This window comes from Balaenoptera ricei, chromosome 7, assembly GCF_028023285.1.
Source record: "Balaenoptera ricei isolate mBalRic1 chromosome 7, mBalRic1.hap2, whole genome shotgun sequence".
Classification (NCBI taxonomy): Eukaryota; Metazoa; Chordata; class Mammalia; order Artiodactyla; family Balaenopteridae; genus Balaenoptera; species Balaenoptera ricei.
In genome coordinates this window covers 116,239,283-116,262,531 of record NC_082645.1, presented here as the reverse complement: position 1 = coordinate 116,262,531, position 23,249 = coordinate 116,239,283, and positions in this window count along the sequence as shown.

The following is a 23,249-nucleotide window of genomic DNA, read 5'->3' as shown; positions in this document are numbered from 1 at the left end:
CAAGAAAATAAAAACACTAATTCGAAGAGGTATATTCACCTCTATGTTCATTGCAGCATTACTTACAGCAGCCAAGATATGGCAGCAACCTAAGTGCTCGTTGACAGATGACTGGATAAAGAAGATATGGTATATATACATATACATATATATATACACACACATATATTACATATATATACATATATACACATATATATACATATATATACACACACACACACACACACACACACACAATGCACAATGGAATACTACTCAGCCATAAGAAAAGAACGAAATCTTGCCATTTTCAACAACATGGATGGATCTAGAGGGTATTAGGCTAAGTGAAATAAGTCAGACCGAGAAAGACAAATATTGTATGATCTCACCTATATGTGGCATCTAAAAAACAAAACAAATGAACAAACATAACAAAACAGAAACACACTCATAGATACAGAGAACAAGCAAGTGGTTGCCAGAGGGGAGGGGTGGGGGGGGAGGAGTGAAATGGATGAGGGAGATTAAGAGGTACAAACTTCCAGTTATAAAATAAATAAGTCACAGGGATGTAATGTACAACATGGGGAATACAGTCAATAACATTGTAATAACTGTATAGTAATAGATGGTAACTAGATATAGTGGTGATCATTTGTAATGTATAAAAATATTGTATCACTGTGTTGCACACCTGAAACTCCTTTAATATTGTAAGCCGATTATACTTCTATTTTAAAAAATTTATATAAGAAAATATGACATTAATCAAGAAGCCTTAGATTTCCAATAAGTCGTGTTATGTCGTGAAAAGTAATAATACTGGCAACAGTCATTAGCCTTCATGTAATGATAAACATAGTATTGGCATTTGTAAATGAATACTTGAAAAGTCAAGAAGGAATGATCACAAATACAATCATTGGGGAGAATTATCAATACCATCACTCTATGATAGATCAGTGGAAAGGAAATAAAGTTATCTGATTGTATTCATTGCCTGCGGCTGCTGTTAAGAAATTTCCACAGACTTGGTGCTTTAAAAGAGCACGCATTTACTCTCTCACAGTTCTGGAGGTCAGAGGCGGTAATCAGGTTCACTGCTGACATCAAGGTGTCAGGAGAACTGCACTTCCTCTGGAGCCTCCGGGAGAAGAATCTAATTCCTTGCCTGTTCCAGCTCTGGAGCTGCTTCCCTAGGCTTGTGGTCCTTTCCTCCATCCTCAAAGTCAGCAGCACAGCGTCCTTCTTCACTTATCACTTTGCCTTCCTCTTTTGTTTTGAATCTCTTTCTGTCTCCCTCTTATAACGATACTGTGATTGCAGTTAAGGCCTACCTAGATAATTCAAGATAATCTCCCCATCTTGAGATTCTTAACTTAATCACACCTGCAAAATGTCTTTTGTCATATAAAGTAATATTCTCAGGTTCCAGGGATTAGGACGTGAATATCTTTGGGAGCCATTACTCAGCCTATCCCAATGATAACAGTAGGACTTAAATATAAAGATCAAGCTCGCATCTACGGGACTATTTATTTCCAAGCGTTCATGAAACATTTACAAAAGTGAGCATAAACTTGCTTTATAAACACCCCAAAGCAAAAAGTATTTGCTGACAGTCTTCTAAAACTGAAAATTTATCATACTTAGCAAGAATAATTACTTAGATATTACAAATAAAGTAAAAGCACTCACAAATAATGAGTATGCCACCAAATATTATTTCAGATTATTTAGAAAATCATAAAAATGAGGACAGTACTAAGGCTGTCAGAGGTATCTGGAGAGGTTGATTTTTAAAACTAAATTATTTCATTACCAAATAAAAAAGAAAATAAATACATAAATAATCACTTATTGCAGGGAATTAGAAAGAACATGAATTCGATAAAAGCAGAAATTAATAAATTAGAAAAGTGGTGGGACTAATAAGTAAAACAAAAAGTGATTTATTTGCAAAGGCAATAAACATCTCTGCCAAGAGTAATCAAGGAATAATGAGAAATCACAGCAAAACAAAATGAGAAATGAGAACCTCTATTACCACCATTATATTACAATGTTATTTTGGAGGCTCTGGACATAGGATAGAAATAAAGAACATACACTCAATATGAAGAAGATGAAAGTATAATTATTTACAGCCAATATGATTATATACACTCTCAGATTATCAGTCAAAGTAATATGTAGATTGTTGATAGAATTCAGTGGCTAAATAGGAAAGTAATAAATAAAAATCAAGTCTTTATAGTCTCTACAACCACTAAGAAAATAGAATAATTATTAACATAAATATTATTATTACTCTTACCAAGAAATGTACAATAACACTATGTTATATAACGTGTTCTGGATAAGACTAACTGTTTTGATGACAGAATTTCCCAAAACTTTACATCATTAAAATAATTCCAAACAAAGTCTCTATCATATGTTTGGGGGAACTCGCCAAAATAATTCCAAAGTTAATTCGGAAGAATAAAGTGATCAGGATAAATTTTATATATTTGGAAGTGGAAGTATGATGAGGGGAAGTAGCTTTTGCAAATATTAAAAATACTATAAGGCCGTGTTAATTTGTAGTCCATTTAGCTCTATTATTAGAGAAGGAAACTGACTATACGAAGTTGGCAAAGGCAAATCGAGAAGTTATGGATTATTTAATGGAGAGTCAGATACTACTTCTCAGGTGGAAATGCGCTGACTGCTGAAAAGACACTCCCTGGAGCATGTTAAGGGGGTGCTGCAGGGTTATCGATGTTCTGAGAGGTTTACTTAGTGCCCCTACTCCCCCTTTCATAGAATAGGCGACCTGTAGATACACAGGCAAAAATCCTGCAGTCTGATTTCTACAATAATTGATACCGTAACCATATAGACCATCAGCAGAGAGAACCAATACCAGAGACCCAGCTTTTTTCACAAGCTTAAACAGAGAACCAAGATTCACCAGAAGATAAGGAGATCTAGACCCTCAACTGAGAAAGGCCTGGGCAAAGGAATAAAAAAATAGATCCCAGAAGAAACAGGGTAATTCAGGTTACAAAATGAAAACTAAGAACAATACTCCAATTAATAAGGAGATTTAAATTTTGAGTTCATACACCAAGAACAAGATGACGTGAAAAAGAAAAAAATTGCAAAACAAGAACACCTTTTAGGGACTAAAAAAATAAAGTCAGGGAAATCTCTCCCAAAGAATAGAGAGATGGAAAATAAGAGAGAAATGATAGGACATAAGGGTCATGGAAAGAGAGAGCAGTGGAATTATTAGATGAAGTGTAGAAGTGACTCAAAACTGATGAAGGTTATAAAACATCAGATGGAAGGGCTTGGTCCACAATGAATTATAAATGACTTCACCCTAAGGCACATCTTATGGCCTCTTTGATCGTGGAGCTGATCCTTTCCCCTTTGCATGGATTTCTGAAAATTGCAAAGGGAGATTTTTAGCCTGTCTCTAGAAAAGTACTCAGGGATTGAACACTTTTCTTATCATGCCAGATTATCTACTGTCAGTTTATCACCACCACCACCACCACCACCACCACCACCAGCAGCAGCACCACCACCACCACCCCCATCACCACCACCATCATTATCACCACCAGCACCATCACCACCACCACCTCCACATTGTCACCATCACCACCACTACATCCCTACCACTGCCATATGTGTCTAAGGCTGGAAACTACATTTCCCAGAATCCCCTTCCTTGTGCAGTTTTGGTTCAGAGTTTACCCATGAGAAGAACTCATGCAAGACTGTAAGATTTGGAAACTGAAAGTGATAACTGCCAGTTCTGAGCCTAGGCCTTAAGAGGCATCGCACATTTCCATTTGCCTTCCTGTGCTTTAGTCATAGCAAAGAGAAGAATGTGCCCCAAATGGCCCTGGGTCCCAGAAGGAGGATGGGAGTCTCCTGGAGCAGAACCATGGGAGCCTGAAGTAAGAGCAACCCCTAGCTGACTCATAAACTGAGCGAGAAAGATGTTTTTAGGTGCATGCCACTGAGATTCTGTCATTGTTCATTACACAGCAGTTTTGCAGCACTTGCTGACTAATACAGGTACACAGACTTTGTCTTACTTTTTAATCCTTTTTCCCATTATTTGCACTGTTTACGTCCCTTACTTAAAAAAATGTATTTCATTATATGTATAATAGTGAGATGTCCCAAACACTTTTTGGGAAAAGATGAAGTATAAATAAAATACTAAGGAAATATTTTGGAGAGTGCTACTTTATCTTTTGATTTTCATGAGTGGCTCAGATAATTTTGAGAATGCCATTGTGTGACAGTTCTTAATACAGTTTGGAAGATAGCCATTAAGGAGAAGTCTAGGGTAAAGGAGTCAAATGAGAATAATGTCAAATTACTTTGTCCATGGAGAGAGGAAGAATTCTGGAGCAGGAAGCCAGGTGGAATATTACAAGCAGGTGATGTATCTTAAAGTCATGCAAATGAGTTAATGATTGGGTTGACAGTTATCACTGGTACATGGATTTGTGCTATTCTTCTTTTTTTCCTGAAGGATCCCATGGTTATATATTTTTTATGTCAATGATTTTCTTCTGTTTTTATTCTCTGATTCCTTTTATTGCTTTAAGATTCATTTCATTTATCAAATTCTGTAAGAAGGAATCTCAGAGTCATATCATAATGAAATCTTAAGCAGAATTGTTATAATTTATTACAGTTATCTTCATTTTTTTAGGCAAAAGTGCTAACATGCTTCAGAATGCTTTTTATGTATTGTCCCTCATTCTCCAAATTTAACTTTTTACAGCTTTCTGTAAATGGAATTGGAACATCATTAAGGTTCAATGATCTGAGAACATAGCATCGATTGATAATGATAAAAGAAAAAAATCAGTCACCACCAGTATGAAACCCCGGGGAAATAAACTGAAGTGGAAAACTACATATTTTGTGCAGAGGCTTAAAAGAAGGGAAAATTATGGCTTTATTGGATCTTCCCTACATTCTGCAAGCATATAGCAGGCCTGTGTAATTTATTTTTTGAGGCCACTTTGTAAGCTTGTGCCGAGATGCAGTGAGTGCTTACCGTGAGATGGGTCATTAATTCTCCTTCTATTTTGCTGTATTGAAGCAGATGATAATTATTAACGTAGCAATAGGGGGAAACAACGAAAGCAATCTTAGCCCTTGGGATGGGGAGACACTGCTACAATAATTGTGTGTGGACAATCTGACGGTTCTTCCTCTTTTAGAAAGGCAACCTTTTTACCTTTCTGCTGCTGCGGTGCCGTCCATCGTAGAAATGTTTGTCCTGCCCCAAGAACCTTTTTCGTAATTGGGATTTGCGCAACTGGGTTGGAGGACTGATTGAGCAGGGGCAGGTGAGGAGGGGGTGGTATGTATTAGGAGAGTTAGATGGGGGTCTCAGAGACAAAGCTGAACTGAGGTTAGAAAGCACTTTGGAGCAGTCTCCTGGTTCCTCCCTACGAGCCTGGGCCGAAGCAATGGCTCTACGCACGCACGTGAGTCAACCCAACCAGCTGAGTTACTGGCGAGGGAGTGGAGGCTGGGCTATAGGTATGGCATCGGGGGTCCCTGAGCTGCAGTTCTGCATCACAAGGCAGGGCACGTGGCCTGCCAGGTATCGTAGGTCCTGTCCAGTGGCAGGTGTGTCTGCACTGAGGGGCCAGTTGTGGGAGAGGGGAGGCCCTGCTTCAGTCTTATTGAGGTGTAACTCCAGCTTGCTGCAAAAACATGGTAAGGAACAAAGGGGAAGAGGCCGGTGGCCGGGGAGCTGGGGCTTTAGGAACCACACAGCAGGCCGCACAGCAACAGCCGAGGGCTGGGGTGGCCAGATAACAGGACAGCTTTCCTGATTTTCTCTCCACCCTTGTGAACTTGACCGGTGCCTGACTGGTCCATGGATGGTGAGTGAGCTCTTGAATTCTTTGATCCCTGAGGGAGGGGGTGGGATTCCTGGAAAAAAAAAAAAAATGTTCTTACAGAATAAGAAGAAGGTTAGAACCATTTAATTTTAAGAGTAAAGGTTTAGCCTAATATGTAAGCCAGGCTGAGGCAATGAAATGTGTCTGTTACGGAGACTATATATTAATGAAGTACAGCAAAGCCTTCCAACACCTGGTACTTTTCTAATGCTGAGAAGTTCTGGGAATGGTTCATAAACACACCACTGAAAGGTTCTGAAAGGTTATGTCAGAAGAAGAGGATTTATGTAATATCCTCATATAGATAGAACAAGAGTCACATTCAGGGTACGGTGAACGGTAAAGGAAGTTGGGGATGTGCTTAACTGAAGTTAGAGACTGAATTAGCTAGCTGTTGCCACATAACAAATTACCATAAACTTAGCAGCTTAAACCTACAGTCTATCCTCATTATTTGCAGATTCATTATCTGCTAAAATTTTGACACAGATCAAATGAAATTTATTTGGAACCTCGAAAAATCAATCATCACAGTGCTTTCACAGTGATTTGCAAACATTTGCAGAGTGGGAAAAATTTGAATCACTGGATGCACACGTTCCCAGCGGAGGTGAAAGGGGGCGATGCCTTGCTTTCTTTTTCAGCTCTCACACTGCAAACAAGGGTCCTTTCTGTGGTCTGTTTAATGTCATGGTTTTTGCATTTTTTATGCTTTTTGTTGGTAATTTCGCTGTTTAAAATGGTCCCAAGCAGAGTGCGGGAGTACTGTCTAGTGTCCTGAGTGCAAGAAGGCTGTGATGTGCCTTGTGGAGAAAATATATGTGTTAGACAAGTTTTGCTCAGGCCTGAGTTATTGTGCTGTTGGCTGTGGATTCAATGTTAATGAGTCAACATGTATATTAAACAGAAACACACATAAAACAAGGTTATGCTGTTGATCAGCTGATGAAAACGGTGTGACCAGAGTCTGTCAGGAACCTACACCTGTGTTTCTCCAGAGCAACAGCACGAGTTCATGTCTCATGGTGACGTCATAGAACACAACCATCGTGAATAATGAGAGTCAACTGTACCTTTATTCTCTCCCAGTTCCTGTAGGTCAGGCATCTGGGCAGGGCGTAACTGGGTCCTCTATTCAGGGTCTCAAAGGCTGCACTCCTCTTAGGAGCTGGGGGTGCTCTCCAAGCTTGCGTGGCTGTGGGCAGAATGCAGTCCTTGTGGATGCAGGACTGATGTCCTGTTTTCTAGCTGGCCATTAACTGGGCTGCTCTCAGCACCAGCACCAAGACACTGCAGCAGTTCCTTGCCACTTGGCCCTCTCACAGCCTGGCAGCTCACTTCTCTAGACCAACAGGAGAACCTTTTACTCTAGTTGCCTGTGAGGGAGTCTTATATATCGTAACATAACCATGGGAGTGATTATCTCATATAACATAACCTACTCCAGAAGCAAGTCACAGGTTGCATCCACAATCAGGGGGAGGGGATTACATAGGTCGTGACATGTTGGGGGGGTCACATGGAGGTGTGTTTGCTACAGAGGTATATCAAAATCTTCCAGAAGATTCCATACAAACAGGGGGAAGATGAGATGCCATGGTTTACTCAGGAAAGATCTAACAATTCTGAAATTAACATTGATAGAAGATGCATCATCAAGAGTGCACGTTGATGGGGAAGGATGCAGGTTGGACACCTGGGTCCTGTCCAGCTCTGCCACTAACTCCCTGCAGTCAAATCACTGGACCTCAACTTTGTCAACTCTGTATAGTGGGCCCTGGGGTTAGAAATCCATGGATGAGTGAACTGCAGATATTTTTAAATGATTAAAGTGGTGAACTCAAAGATTTCAATCAGTCCACAAACCATTCAAACTGTGGGAAGCCCTACTCTGTCCTATTTCACTTTGCTAAGAATTCTTCAAGGGCCCCTGGTTCAAGGTACAGTTTCAGTGGAATGGAAGTGTAAAGGCCCAAAATTATAGAAATAATTATATTCCCCTTCAGCTAGGTCTCCATCAGTCCACATTGAGCCCACAACCTGTATATCGCTACCTGACAGGCCCATGGATGAGGAGCTTAGAAAGGTCTGTTCCGGGAATTGTCTGGAGGTTCAGTGGTTAGGACTCCATGCTTTCAGCGCCGAGGGCCCAGGTTTAATCCCTGGTGGGGAAACTAAGATCCCATAAGCCACACGGTGAAGCCAAAAAAAAAAAACGAAAGGTCTGTTCCAGGTCTGGAACCTGTGGTTCAATAAGAATTGGGGTGAAGGGTGGGCACAGGGACCAGAGTTGTTCAGTTATGTGTTTACATGTCATTACGGGTAATTCAAGGGCACCATCATTGTTGTCCTAATATCTGTGTGTCCTTGTAGTGCCAATGAGGCAGCCTTAAGTTACTCAGGCTTCCTCCTCGATCTAGAAATAAAGACAGGAATTGGATTTTGGGGTGTCCCCCCCACCCCCAGTGCATTAGTGTGTGTGGCCTAATTAAGCTCCATTTGGGAGGCATACACATCAATAGGGCTCTTTCTCTTCAAGAATTGCTTTCAGACTGCAGTCCTTTTGTTTTGTTTCTCTTTTGGAGTCCAAAATCCATTAGCCATTGGAGCTCCTGCTTCTTCAAGGGGCCTTCAGACACAGACTGCAGATGGCTGGACAAAGCATGGTCCTTTTGCTCTGGGCCGGATTTGCCCCGGGCCTTCCTCTGATAGAGCCTCTTTCACTAACATTTGCTTTTTCAAAGCCATCTTTCCTAAACAAAGGCTTCTTTCTATATAGATGACTCCTAGTAACCTTTTTTTTTTTTTTTTCTGCAAGGATATTTGTTTCTAAGCCTTTAGAGAAACAGTCCTAATTCTAAATTCAGTCCAGAGGCAAGAGATTCTCTGCAGAGACACTGAGCATTAACAGTGTCACAGCCTTGCCTGATCAAACCAGGTTTTATCTCTCGATTCAATGTTATTTCTCTGCAAAACAAAGAGGCTGAGTTAGATGATCACTGGCTTCCTTTTTTCTAGTCTAAAATGCTAATGTAGGGAAGTAAACTTGCTGTACCTGGACTCCAGCACTTCAAGTCACCAGATGTGCTTACTCAGCATTCAGATTCCTGGGCCCCAGGGAGACCAGCTGGATCAGAATCTCGGTGCGGGGGGATTTGTATTTATAGCAAGCCCCCCGTGTGTTTCCACGTGCAGTCGCATTTAGGATCGACTGTGTGGCATTTGTTTAGAAAACAAGCTGAAGCAGCATGTTTCTGCTTGCAAGAATAAGCCATCCATTGAGAACAGCAGGAGGAAAACCTGCTAATTCTGCTGGTTGAACAGTCTCTGCCTTTTCTTCGGGACACAAGTGTGTTGGTATTTGGCCCAGGAAGAAAACACAGCAAATAGCTATGGACAACAGTGAGCCCTTACTGGCCTTCCCTCCCCCCCACCCCTTTTTCTCCAGGCTTCAGCCCCGGTGATGAACAAATACAAGTTCAGGAGGTGCCGACCACTAAAAGTAGGACAACGGCAAAAAGTAGAATAATTTATAAATGCATGCTGCCCTTCTTCATTTTGACGACTCCATCCTTTTTGCCAGTCTATCTGAAGGTGATTGAACCACGCTATTATTTAGTCTTATTCTACTGAGGGATTGGAAGGCAGCCTTCCTATTCATTTACCCAGTTTTCACCCATGAGGACACAAATCAAAACTCTATCAGGAAAGTAATAGGCATCACTTATCCCTGTGTTGAGGACTGATGGAGGCTCGGTGACCATCCTGCCATGGGGAATTGAAGGAAGTCAACCTTTGTTTCATTGTCCTGAAGCTATTTCTCACGGAACTCGCTGGTTTTGTACCTCCTCGGATTAATGAAAGAAACTTGAAGTTCTGGCACCCTTTATTTTGGAGGCAAGATAAATAATGAAAGGACTCACCTGCAACCCGGCCTGATGAGGACATCATGAAGGGTCAGTGCTGGGAGGTGATGGGACTGCTCCCTTCTCTTGGGTTGTTCAGATGTGGGGTACCTCCCCCCTAGGAGGTGTCAGGTGTTCACAAGCACATCCAGCTCTCCCAGTGGGATCATGTTGAGACCTCAGTGTGGGCCATACTGTATTCTAACAACTGGGGGTGGGGGGGGGGTCTTCTGAGGTTGTCAGCTTTCCCAGGGAACCACTGGGGGACGGGTTCTGCGTATCATCCCTGGCGTGAGGTGGGCATGGGTGCCGCCTTGCGCGTACGGCGTGCTTGATTTGCTTCCCAGGGGTGTCTGTTTTGTTTTGTCCTCCTGAGAACTGCTAAGAATGGTGATAAGTGAACAGAAGACAATCTAGTAATTCGGATTAGATAAGCTCGATCACACGGAAAGCTCCTACAAAGCTTCTCAAAAAGGGTTTTACAGTCTCAGAAAATGAGCTTGAAATGTATTTTGGCCTCACTCAAATGCAATCCTCAATTCTATAGCTCTTTTGTATGACAAAATCCTTAGGCTTTCAGAAGAAAGCACCCTCACAGCTTTAGAACAGGACCTTCCCAGGACACCTCCCTCATTCTGTTCTTAGAAAGAAGTGGACAGTGAATTGGGGTCCATGGTCACCCACCTCTACTCCGGGCTGTGGATGGAGCATTCTTGTCTGCAGTAGGGGGTCAGGGTTGGTATTTGTGGGGTTGGAGGTAGGATTATAAGATTATGGGCCAGTGGGCCCAGAAGCACCCTAATTCCACCTCTCCCCTTCCCAAGAGGTCTCTGAGGGAGGCATATACTCAGAGGTCAATCTCAGGGGATCAATGTATCATTAGCTGTAGCTCTGATCCCACATGCTAAGCTCCAACAGAGTCTTTGGGCTGAGAAAGTGCGAAGCAGATGGTGAACCAACCTTGACCTGAAAGATTAGGCCAGAGAAACCATTTCATTCTGAGGCTGAGACGTTCTTGGCCCTGGGTGTCCATCTCAGGCCACCCAAAGGTCAGGGATGCTCACATGTGAACTTCTAACCTCAGCCACATGGGGAGAAGACAAAGGGAGCTTAGAAAAGCCAAGGAGAGGTGGTCTGGGAATTCAGCCAAGCTAGTAAATGGAAAACTCCCAAAGAGAAAATCCATACCTTTTGCTTGACCTTTAACTTCTTGCTATGGTCTGGGGGATGATTTCATTCACTTTACCTACCTCTCCCTATATAAACTTGAAAAGGGGGGATGGGGAGGGAGATGGGGAGGAAGAAAGGCTTGAGCCAACAGTCTCTCCATCCTTGTTTTCTCTCTGAGAGGTCAAGGGACTTAATACCGGGCTTGGGCTCAGCAGGAATGTTGCTTTTCCTGTACTCTGGGATGTGGACATAGCAATGTTTCAGGGGAGACCTGCCCACACGTTCATGGGATGACCTCCCCAGTCCTTACCGACATACCTCATATCCATAAAGGATTGGTGAATGTCTTTTGATAGTTTCACCAAAAGCTTTCATATTGGCCAGGATACACTTTCAGATAAGGCTGCCTGATGGACACGTATGCGTGAAGTGAAGACAATCCCTCTCTGCTCATTGCACTTAGCCCCAGGTCCGCAGAGATCCTCCAGGATGAGCTCCAGAGTGGGAGCCCCAGCACATGACAGCACAAGTTAGATAGCACAATTCTGCAAAGGAAAAATGACACAGAAACACTATACACCTATTAGAATGGCCAAAATTTGGAACACTGACAACACCAAATGTTGGCAAGACTGTGGAGCAACAGGAACTCTCATGCATTGCTGGTGGAAATGCAAAATGGTATGGCCACTTTAGAAGACAGTTCAAGGGTTTCTTGCAAAACTAAACATATTCTTATCATATGATCCAGCAGTTGTACTCCTGGGTATTTACCTACTTGTGTCCAAAAAAACCTGCACATGGATGTTCATAGCAGCTTTATTCATAGTTGTCAAAACTCAAAAGCAACCCAGATGTCCTTTACTAGACAAATAGATAAATAAACTGTGGTCCATCCATACAATGAAATATTACTCAGCACTAAAAAGAAATGAGCTATCAAGCCATGAAAAGACATGGAGGAACCTTAAATGCATATGACTAAGTAAAAGAAATCAAATGTGAAAAGTCTCCATACTGTATGATTCCAACTATGTGACATTCTGGAAAAGGCAAAACTATGGAGACAGAAAAAAGATCAGTGGTTGTCAGAGGAGAGATGAGTAGGTGCAACACAGGATTTTTAGGGTGGTGAAAAGACTCTGTATATTATAATAATGATGGACATATATCATTATACATTTGTACAAACCTATAAAATGTACAACACCAAGAATGAACCCTAAGGTAAACTATGGACTTCGGGTGATTATGAGGTGTCAGTGTAGGTTCATCTTTGGTTAAAAAAAAAAAAGTATCTTTCCAGTGAGTAATGTTGATAACCGGAGAGGACTTGCATGCATAGGGGCAGGGGAATGTGGGAAATCTCTGTACCTCTTCCTCAATCTTGCTGTGAACCTAAAACTTCCCTAAAAATATAAAGTCTTAAAAAATGATACAGATTTGTTATCATATAAAACTTAACAGTAAGTCCCCCATTATCCCTCATATAAAGGGTGTATCTCCGTGTGAGCTTGTTTCAGGCCTGGGGAACAACCACTGAGCTTTCTCCCAGGATGTCTTAACCTTTAGCCAAGGGTCAGCAAACTTTTTCTGTCAAGGGTCAGATAGTAAACACTTTAGGCTTTGCTGGCCATCAAATCTCAGTCACAACTACTCAAGTCTGTCATTACAGTGTGAAAGCAGAGGTGTGTGGCCATGTCCCAGTAAAACTTTATTTGTAAAAAGCCAGCCAGATTTGGCCCTGGGACCATACTTTGCCAATCTCACTGTAACATGGAAAGGATGAACCCAGGGGCCGGGACCCCTCCCATTCAGTCTGTCCAGAGCACATGCCTTTTCCTGTGGTTGGCCTTGACTGTTTGGTCCAGGGACAGACCTGACCCAAGCTTGGCTCATGGGGTTTCTCTCCAGGAACATTTGAAATGGACGTGGAGGAAGCATGTCTGTGCTAAAAGGAAAGGGAGCTGACACTCAGAGCACGTGGAGACATGAGGTGGGGAGGCGAGTTCTGTGGGTAATCAATCGCCTGGGTGCAGTTCTTCCTGAAGCCCATCTTTATTTCACTATATGAGGCAACTTAATTTCTCATAAATCCCCTTTTTTGCTCCAACTAATATGAACTGGATTTCTGTTGGTTGTAACCAAAAGAACCTTCATGGAGTCTCCAGGTCACATCCTGTAAGACCTTCAATTATCCCCAATATCAGAACCAAAGCTTCTCCTAGGCCCCTGGGTATGTTCTTGGTGCTCAGTCTTGCTTCCTTACAAATAACCAGGTCCTAAAGGAGTTTGCTGAGTGCCCTCTGCTTTGATGACAAGATCACAATTCCCATTTCAGAGATGGTATCAGAGCACACTGACCGGCCCATTCCAGATGGTGGACATAGCAGCCAGAGTTTTTTCTATTTCAAACCAAAACACTAACTAATGATGATCCCCTCAGCCGCCTCGAGGAGATCAACCCCTCTGCAGGAGTTAAAACATGTGAACAAAACTCACCTGGGCAGCTTCTTCCCTGACAGGAGGGTACTGCTCACTCACAAGTTTCCTGCGGCTGAGGGATTTGTCAAAGGTCAGGCTTTGGTCTGTAACCTGGAACAAGAAAGACTCAAGCAGTACTGGATTTTTGGAGTGGATTTACCCATGCCTTGTCATAAACTTGCCCATCACTGGAGACCGTCGCTGTTGAGCCATTTCAATCCCCTGTGCACAGGGAGCTGAGATTTGGGGTTTGTCCTATGTAACGTACGAGAATCCACGGAGGACCTCTGGGCCTTTTCCCACACTCAGCTGTCACCGGGTGTTTGGGACTCATTATCCGAGTCCTTTTATTTCAGAGCCTTGCAGGGTGGTGGGCCACACACATTACATGATCACAGCTGGGCTTGGGCTGTGGGGGTGGTGTGGTGTGGACGGCTGTCTGGCTGCCTACATCTTCAGCCTTGAGCCTTGGTTAAAAAAAAAGACATCACCAGCTTTCCACAGGGCTTCTTTGTTCGTGTGGAGAGCCCCGGGGTGGAGGCCCGATAAGCAGCCTTCCCACAGGGGGCGGCATAGTTTTTATGACGTGGGTGGGTTGGGTTATCAGTGCTCTGAGCGGGTAGGGAGGAAACCAGGACTCTGATTTACCTTTAACCTTCAAGAGAACCATCAGGAGTGCCAGCCTCTGCTAAATTTTCACGTGTGTCCCAGAACCTGAGGTTTCTTGGGGCCCCAGATGACCCTGGGAGAGGAAAGGCATGTGACCTGGAGGCCGGGCTGATGTGAGCAGCTGTGTCACAGCAGGGACAGTGCAGGTGTGCTGATCATTAACACAGGCTCTGTTATGTCAGCCAGTGCTTTTAGTATTTTGGTGGTTGAGCCTCCGTTAAAGGGAAGTTTATAAGGAAACTTGCTAGGTGAAAGCGCTCACTGCAGAGAGAGGCCGGGGCTGAGTCAGTGTCTCTGCCGGGGTGCCCTGTCGGGGCTCCTTTCCCAAAAGCAGATCTATGGGGCTTGGCAGGGCAGAGTTTAAAATCCTCTAATGCCATAAAAATGTGTAGCATTAGTTAAAAAACAAGTACAGGTTAAAACACACCTGCTCATGTGCTCAAAACAAACTTGTTTAACATTCAAAAAGTGATTGCCCCATCATAGCTGAAGGCAACTTGAGGAAGCCCTTAATCTGTAAGGCTCCTAACTGAACAGAGTTACCGAGCTGGACGAGATCCCCCTGGCTCCCTGATCCTGCCTCTGCTTTCCACCCCCCAAAGCTGGACCTCACAGCTCCCCTCAGCACCCCACTCCCTTCCCTACAGGCACACAAGGTTCTCCTGCCCCAGAACGGGGAGCTGAAAGGGATGCTGTTCAGGTGAGCTCATTCCCCAGGCAGACTTCTTGCTTATCCTGCCTTCTTCGAACACACTCGCCTGGCAGCTTGTGACAAAGTGGGAGAGAATCGGTTTCTGCAAAAACGAAACAAAAGATATCAAGGAGATAGACTCCCTTTGATTGGAAAACCCAAGACTCTCAGGATAGAGGTGGGCCCAGCTGGGCAATGGTCCACCCCCGTGCATCCACGAGTATGGCTGTGACCGTCAACAGTGACATTTATCAAAGGCCTCCTGCGAGCCGTCAGTGTTCACGAGGAAGGCTTGTACGTGATCCGTGTATTTCATTTTCTCTGAGAAATTTCCCGCTGGGCTTCTGGTGGGCTACGAGCTGTGTGTCCCATTTTGATAACGCAGCCCCTTCTGTGGCATCAGACGTCTCTTCTGTTCCACCACCATCACTGGGCCTCAGTCTTGCTCTCTGGTGTTTGAACTCTTGCTGTAATGTCCACTTGGGGACACAGAGTCTTAGGACTGGGGTCCAGGTGGTCAGTCTTTTGGGGGCCTGGAGACCAGCGATGTTCCCACTGTCGGGCTGCCTGCCCCCCGGGCTGCTGCCTGTTCCCTGTAGCCTGACTCTTCTGAGGCTCGGCAGGGCTCCCACAAGGCCTTCTGGTGACAGCAGCATGTTTCTTTAGGGTATTTGCTTTATATTGATCTATTTTCAACTTTCTAAATACTAATCTTACCTCCTAATAATAACAGACTAATAACCAACACTTACGGAAGGATTATCCCTCATAACACACTGTGTGAATTATTCATGCAAATGAATGACTTCATTTAGTCCCTCCAAGAAAACATTTATCCCCACCAAGCAGAGGAAGAAACTGAGGTTTACCTTGTTTGCCTTGATGAGGTCACACAGCTAGAAAGTGGCTGAGCTGGGATTCAAATCCAGATCCATTTGCCCTGGAGTCTGAGTGCTTAGTCACTGAGGCCCAGGTCTGGCCATCACGTAAGATAAGATTGTGTTTCAAGAGGGAAGAGATATGGGAACATATGTATATGTATAACTGATTCACTTTGTTATAAAGCAGAAACTAACACACCATTGTAAAGCAATTATACTCCAATAAAGTTGTTAAAAAAAAAAGAGATTGTGTTTCTGCTTTTTTTTTTTTTAATATTTTAGGTTTTAGGGATATAGGTTTTAGGGATTGCACACTTCAACAAACTGTCTTAATGGTCAAGGAGATAAACAGTCTACCCCAAGTGAGGACTCGTATTTTATGTAATCAGTGTGTGGGATTTTGTCTTCTCCATAATGTATTCCTATCTGTTCAACAATAAAGAGAATGCTTTCATGTAAACATCAGCAAAAAAAAAAAACAAACTTATGCTCCAGGAAGACGTAGCACACTTCCCTTGTGACGTTGTCTACCTGCTGGAACCTCTATATACCCCTATTTAAGGAGCAATGAAATATTTTACCTGGAATTCTTCAAGATCATAACCAGTCAGAATCTGAGTTAAAAGTTCTCCTGTCAGTTGGAATGACACTCTTAGCAACTGAGTTCAAGTCCTTGGATTCTGCTCAAAGGAATCGTGTACATTTAGTCAGCCAGTAGTTTTTAGTACATCGTTTGTGTAGGGATGGTGATTAATAAAAAGATAAATAAGACAAAAATAATTGCCTTCAAGGATTTTATTACCTTATAAAGGGGTTAAGACACATCCTCAAATCAGAGCAAAGCATAGATGCTTTTACTTTGCAAAACAGCTTCATAGCACAGACTCAAAGGGAAGTATAACAATGAAAGTCCAACATAGGTATTGGGAACCTTTCAAAGGGGCACAATGTATGACCTGTGTCCCTACGGGGAAGAGGTACCTTGACCATAGGTGCCAGGCTGGAGTGGGATCCCACCAGATGCCCAGCAGCTCCGAAATGGGCACACACATCCATCTTCTTAAAATCATCCACACCCCAGAGATGTCCTGCTGCTTCCTGCAGGCAAGCCCATCTCCCATAGTCAGCCTTGGGTCACATCCTGTCTCCTTGTCTGCCGCGCTGATTCCTGACTTGGGTTCCTGTTGCCCTGACTTGGCTCCTGGTGGCCATTGAGTTGCTGGCTCTGCTCCTCTTGGATGGGCTGCAAGGTGTGCACGTAGGTTTTCAGGTGCAGCGTGTCCCCCGACTTGGATCGTGCTGGCCCATGCCTAGGCATAGCCTTGGAATGGCTATAATCTTTTTACATGGAGAGTGTTAAAGCCATGATTGCTTTTTCTGGGGCAGACCCAGCTTATTGGAGATCCACAGTCAGTGACACTCCGGGAAGACTTCCTGAGCTGTTTGGGTTCACGGGAGAGGAAGGGAGTTGTGTGGAATCCAGTGAAGGAGGAAGACGATGCCTGGATTTCTACACTAACATTCATGTATTTTCCTCACTGCAGTGCCAATCGTTAACCTTTATACCATCCCATGTGCCAGTTTTGATGTCAAAGGGAGATATCAAAGGAAGGCAGTGCGTGTGCTCACAGACTCCCTTTACAGAAGCAGAGAAGGAAAAAAATCTAACACAAAAATTAAAATCAATCCAGTACTAATTGGAATTGTAACTTACCACAGTATTTTCCCTTATTTTGAAGTATATTTTCCACGGATTTTTGTGTGTAGGTGAGATTCTGTGCTCATTGTGTTTTATTTCCCTCTTTATTACAAAGTCCGTGGTTACTTGTGAAGCACTCAGGAATAGTGACTTTGGTTTGACGTTATCTCCTTTGCAAACATTTCCTGAAACGTTTTATGCACACAATCCGGATGACATGGGCAGCTTCTCTGCCCTTCCAAGAACCAGTACAGCTTGGTTCATATCCCCAATTACATGGTCTAAAGAAGTTCACTTCCTGCCCAATGATTTCTATAAATTCCTAATCTTGCTTCCCTATCATCTTGGGCCAAATACCTCATCCTTCTTCTTGGAAGAAACCCATTCCCCAGCAATGTCTTTGGAACTGGAATTTCTTTGGTTGAGAGACATCGTACCAGGGACTCATTGGGTTAGTAGTGCTGGTCCAAGTCCCTGAAATGGTGCTGGGAAAACAAGCTGCAGATGGCCTTGACAATGTGTCTAGGTCATTGGTGCCTTCACTTCCTTGCCTGACACAGAAGGCTCTTGTTAGCTATGTGCTCTGCTCAGTGAGAGTCTCAACATGTCCACCCGACGTAAAGATGGCTAATTGTTCTGTATTTTATTTTATTTTTTATAAATTTATTTATTAATAAATTTATTTATTTATTTGTTTGTTTGTTTGTTTTTGGCTGCGTTGGGTCTTTGTTGCTGCGCGCAGGCTTTCTCTAGTTGCAGCGAGCGGGGCTACTCTTTGTTGCGGTGCGCAGGCTTCTCATTGCGGTGGCTTCTCTTGTTGCAGAGCACGGGCTCTAGGCGTGCAGGCTCAGTAGTTGTGGCGCGTGGGCTCAGTAGTTGTGGCTGCCGGACTCTAGAGAGCAGGCTCGGTAGTTGTGGCACACGGGCTTAGTTGCTCCGTGGCATGTGGGTTCTTCCCGGACCAGGGCTCGAACCTGTGTCCCCTGCATTGGCAGGTGGATTCTTAACCATTGTGCCACCAGGGAAGTCCCTGTTCTGTATTTTAGAAGGTATTCAATACCTGGTAATGTAATGCCAACAGGCATTTTGCTGCCAGCACGCAAGTGTAAATGCTGGATAATGGAGAGATATTTAAAGATCTTCTAAAGATAAGACTAGAATGTGAGAGCCAGAAAAAGATTTGGAGTCAGCATGCTGGATGGTTCTTAAAATACAGGTTTGAATTCAAACTGTCTGAGAAGGAGTTTCTAAATTCCACATTTTAGGCCTCAACCCAAATTTGATTCAGTCGGTTTAGAGTAGGACCCCAGTAACTACGGTTTTTAAAGATTTGTAGGTGATTTTGTTGCATACTCTTAGTTCCAAATCCCTTAATGGTTAAAAGTTCCTCACCCCACATGTAAAGACACTGGACACTTAGGAAATGAAATGACCTCACTAATGTCACACGAGCTGATTCCGTGAATCGCTGCTTCCTAGGGGCCCCATGAGATGCGACAGCGTGTCCAGCCCTCGACCCCACTTTGAGCGGTGTCCTGCTCACAGCAGGCGGGCCCTAACTGAGAGCAGAGCTGGTATGTGCCTGAACTGGGCTGAGAATGTCGGGAAAGGCAGAGCCAAGCAGAAAGCACCCGTTTTCAGAGATCCTGCTTTCAGAGGCGAGTGTTGCCAGTGACTAGCTGTGTGATCTTGTACAAGGAGCTTAAGCTTCTGGTTTCATATTCTTGTTTGTAGCAACAGAGCTGTTGAGAGAAGGAAATAACACAGTCAACTGAAGATGTTTAGGGCAGCGCTGGCCGTGCCAGAACTGTTTTTATTTTTGTTACAACCCAGTGCCCTTTTTGTTAGTATGTTTTGCCTATAAAATTTTTCATCTTTGTGTAATAAAACTTTGAAGACTCAATTGAGAGGACGTGACGGCAATGTGAGGTTGCTAGCCGGTGTCTGGAATTCCATATTACATAGGACACAGACAGATGCTTTCCAATTCATGAGCCAATTTCTCATCCTATCTACTTTTACTTCCCTCCATTACTTCAAAAAATTTCCCCCCGAACTGCCAAAGTGAGAATCAGACCCATTTATTTTTCCATTTTCTGTCTATAGAGTGCATGGCACTTCAATTTCCTCCCCTTTTACGGTTATGATCATTTTTCTTACCATCTTAATCGCCATCACGCTCCGTAGCGAAACATTTGACAATTATAAATATTCACGTAGGCAGATTGGAAGATGCTGACGTTTCAACATTGTGGCTCGTTTGCAAGATTTCTGAAGACCTTTACCTGTGTTAGGAATTAAAGTACAGAATTCCAGAATGGTACTATTGGACCTAGTCTAAGGTTTGTTGTCTGAGTGACCAAAATGAAATGGTGTTGATCCCTGGTGAATTAAGAGCCTCCTTTTTTTGGCTAAGGTCAAAGATCAGACACTAACATGCCAGTATTTTCCCTCCTGAATTTTGTTTGGTTTTTTGTTTGTTCATTTGTTTTTTGGCCGCGCCGTGGGACTTGTGGGATCTTAGTTCCCCGACCAGGGATCGAGCCCACACCCTTGGCAGTGAAAGCGAGGGGTCCTAACCACTGGACCGCCAGGGAAGTCCCCTGAATTTTATATTCTACATTTTCAAAAGACCAGAATTCTAAAACCTAATTCTTTAGATTCTGCTTTTTTCTGGCTATCATGGGAATAAATGTTGTCCAGTCACTATCACGGGACCCACTTCTGGGATCCTGGGCAAATGTGACAAGGGTCCGTTCTCTGTATTTTCATTCGACTTCCTGATAAAATGGGCCTAGTGTTGTTCAGAGCCAGATGACAGTTGCCCATCTCTGTCACCCTGACACCATGCTTCCATGACCAGAATTCCCCAAATCAAGAACAAAATCTCTATATAATAATTAAACAATAATAGGATGAATTAAATGATAAATGGATAATTAAAATGATGGGGGTATAGTGGGTAACTACAACAAAAATAAGCAAAACTCTAGAGAGACGAGGTGACCAGAAACCTGAAACCACAGGCAAAGGGGCAAACAAATTTGTATCAAAGATGAGAGGTCTGTAGCCAAAATATTAAAACAGTAAGATGAAGGTAAAGTAAAAAAAGCCATGAACTGGGACTTCCCTGGTGGCGCAGTGGTTAAGACTCCGTGCTCCCAAAGCAGGGGGCCCGGGTTCGATCCCTGGTCAGGGAGCTAGATCCCACATCATGCCACAACTAAGAGTTCCCATGCCACAACTAAGGGTTCGCATGCCACAACTAAAGAGCCCACCTGCCGCAACTAAGACCCAGTGCAATTAAATAAATAAATAAATAATTTTTTTAAAAAAAGCCATGAACTAATTGAGAAACCAAAAACTGCTTCAAAGAGGTCAATATAAACAAAATAAAATGCCAACACCAGAAGCTCAAAGAACAGACTAAGTAAAATAGACACATTGAATTAAAACTTTGCAAAAGAGAAAGACAGAGGTAAAGTAATCAACCCAGGCCAGGCCAGGCCCCGCCCCACAGCCAAGCTCTGCAAGGGGCATGGGGTTCCCCCTGGTGCCTGGGCAGCATCGTGGTCAGAAATCCCCAAACAACCCTACAGGCAGGGCTAGGGGTGGCCTGCTTTTTTAAAAAATCATGCAATTGTCAAACTATGCGTCCATGCTGCTATGAAAAGAGACAACTCCCCAAGCCCTGAGATTAAAACTAAAAATCCACGCATAAAGGATAACAGCAGACACGTGCAAAGACATGCCGAGAGCTGCGGTATCAGCCCGTCTAAAGAGGACTCTGCCAGTGGGACGGCAGTGCGATCTGGGGGCGCTTAGATAAAGGAAGCTGAGGAGTTTAACTCAGTGACAGGGGCGAGTCGCTTGCTGCGGTACGAACCTGAAGCGATGGTCTCTTTTCCTGTCATCACTGCTATCATTTCTCTTAGAAACCCAGCAGCTGGAGCATTCCACACCTGCAGCTCACCTTTCATTCAAACTCAGAACTGGTGGCCTCAGTTCACGGGACCAAGCCCTTGTCTGATGGCTCTCCACGCCCTCCTCCTGCCCCTACCCCGAGGCTTCACCGCCAGCCAAGCCCTAACTGTGCTCACGCGACTCTTGCCCTGTGACCGTGGCAGGGAAAGGCCAGTGAACCCCCAAAGTTGTGCTCTTGACCTAAGTGGGTCGATCTTGGGTGGGTTTGGCACCAACCCTGTGCAGGCTTCGTGGAGAAGCACCCGCTTCGTGCCCCTCTCCTCGGAGTACCACCATGGCAACCAGGGCTCTGGCCCTTCTCCAAGGTGGGCTCCATGCCTTGGCTGAGTAGCTTCCCACACAGTCCTATGACTTCTACCCCTTTGAAGCCTCAGGGCTTCCCCGGGAGACACCATGGGAACCCCTGAGGCCCCCTTTGGTGTTCTCCGAGAGACACAGAGCTACCAAAACCCTTGACATCTTCTCGGCAGGCACATTCACGACAAGGCATTCACGCCCTGATCATGGGGAAGTGTCTCACCTTCAGGAGTCTTCAGATGAGAGGCTGGTTGCATTGTGTATACTCACATATGCCACCAAATGTTGGGGTCCAATGCCCAGAGCTCCCTTCCCTGTCACAGCTCTCCTCCGGTGGCACTGGGGTGGTATGGTGAAAGCCAGGGGCTAGATGCCAACCTCTCACCCTCAGACCCCACGCAGAGCTCCCGTGGATTCTGCGGCCCTTCCCCAGAGCGAGGAAAGGGTGGAGAGTCTCAACATGAGACTCTACTCTTTTTTGGATAGAAGTGAGGGGGAAGCTGAGGCATTCATCCCCCTCTCCCATCCCCCATGGGTTGAGGCCACTTCCTTCCCCTGCCCTCCTGGGTTGTGCCCGCGATGGGGGAGGGAGCTCCACAGACAGAGGAGGACAGAGGCCAGACCTTCACTGCACAGTTGCCAAAGTAATGTCATCTCAGGAGGCCTTTTTGTTGACAATCAGTTGACCTTCCCCTGGCAATCCGCACAGGCCCGTGTGTGTCTCAAGTTCAACACTGTCTAAAGTCTTTATGGTTTGTATGCTGAGTAACAGAGATACGCAAACCACGTGCAGACTCCTCCCCGTGGCTCTCTTGGTCACGGTGGGGCTGGGTCCTCACACGGCCGAGCCTGCTGCGCCCACATCTCCTCAGCTCACAGTCTCTCCTCCTTTCTCCCAGTCCTGGCATGACGGGCTTCTCAGCATCCTCAGCTCAGTGCTTCCATCCCTCTTCCATAAGCATCTCCTCTGAGCGTCTTCCCCGAGGCAGCATTACCCGTCCCATCCCCCGTTTCTTTGTCCCGCCCCTGCATAATTTCCTTTTAGTGCCCATCATGTTGCCAGTGATCTTTTAGTCATTCATTTAATGGATTATCACCCACCTTCTCCGGCTAGAATGGAAGTTCCACAAAGCAGAGACCTACAGAGTCACAGTCACTGCATCTTGGGTGCCTAAAACATCGTCTGGCACACAGAGGCTGCCTGGTGGGTATTTGTAAATGAAGGAATGATTTTAAACCCTTTGAGGACCGAAGCTTGAAACCAGATGAGATAATGAATTTACAGCGGGCAGGTATGGACAAGAAGAGAAGCTTTGTGGGGTGCGCGCACCTGTGTAAGTGGACGGAGGGGGCGGGGTCTTGGCAGCCTTCTGTTTACTAAACCCTCCGTACGTGTCTGGAGTCTGTGTGCAGAGCTGCTGCAGCGGCTTAAGTATGCACGGAGGGTGAATGTATGTTCTCAGCTAAGGCCGCTGGACGTGTTTGGATGAAAAGGCTGTATCCGTCATAGTAGAGTAATGCCCTTACTGATTTGGAAATACTTGTAAT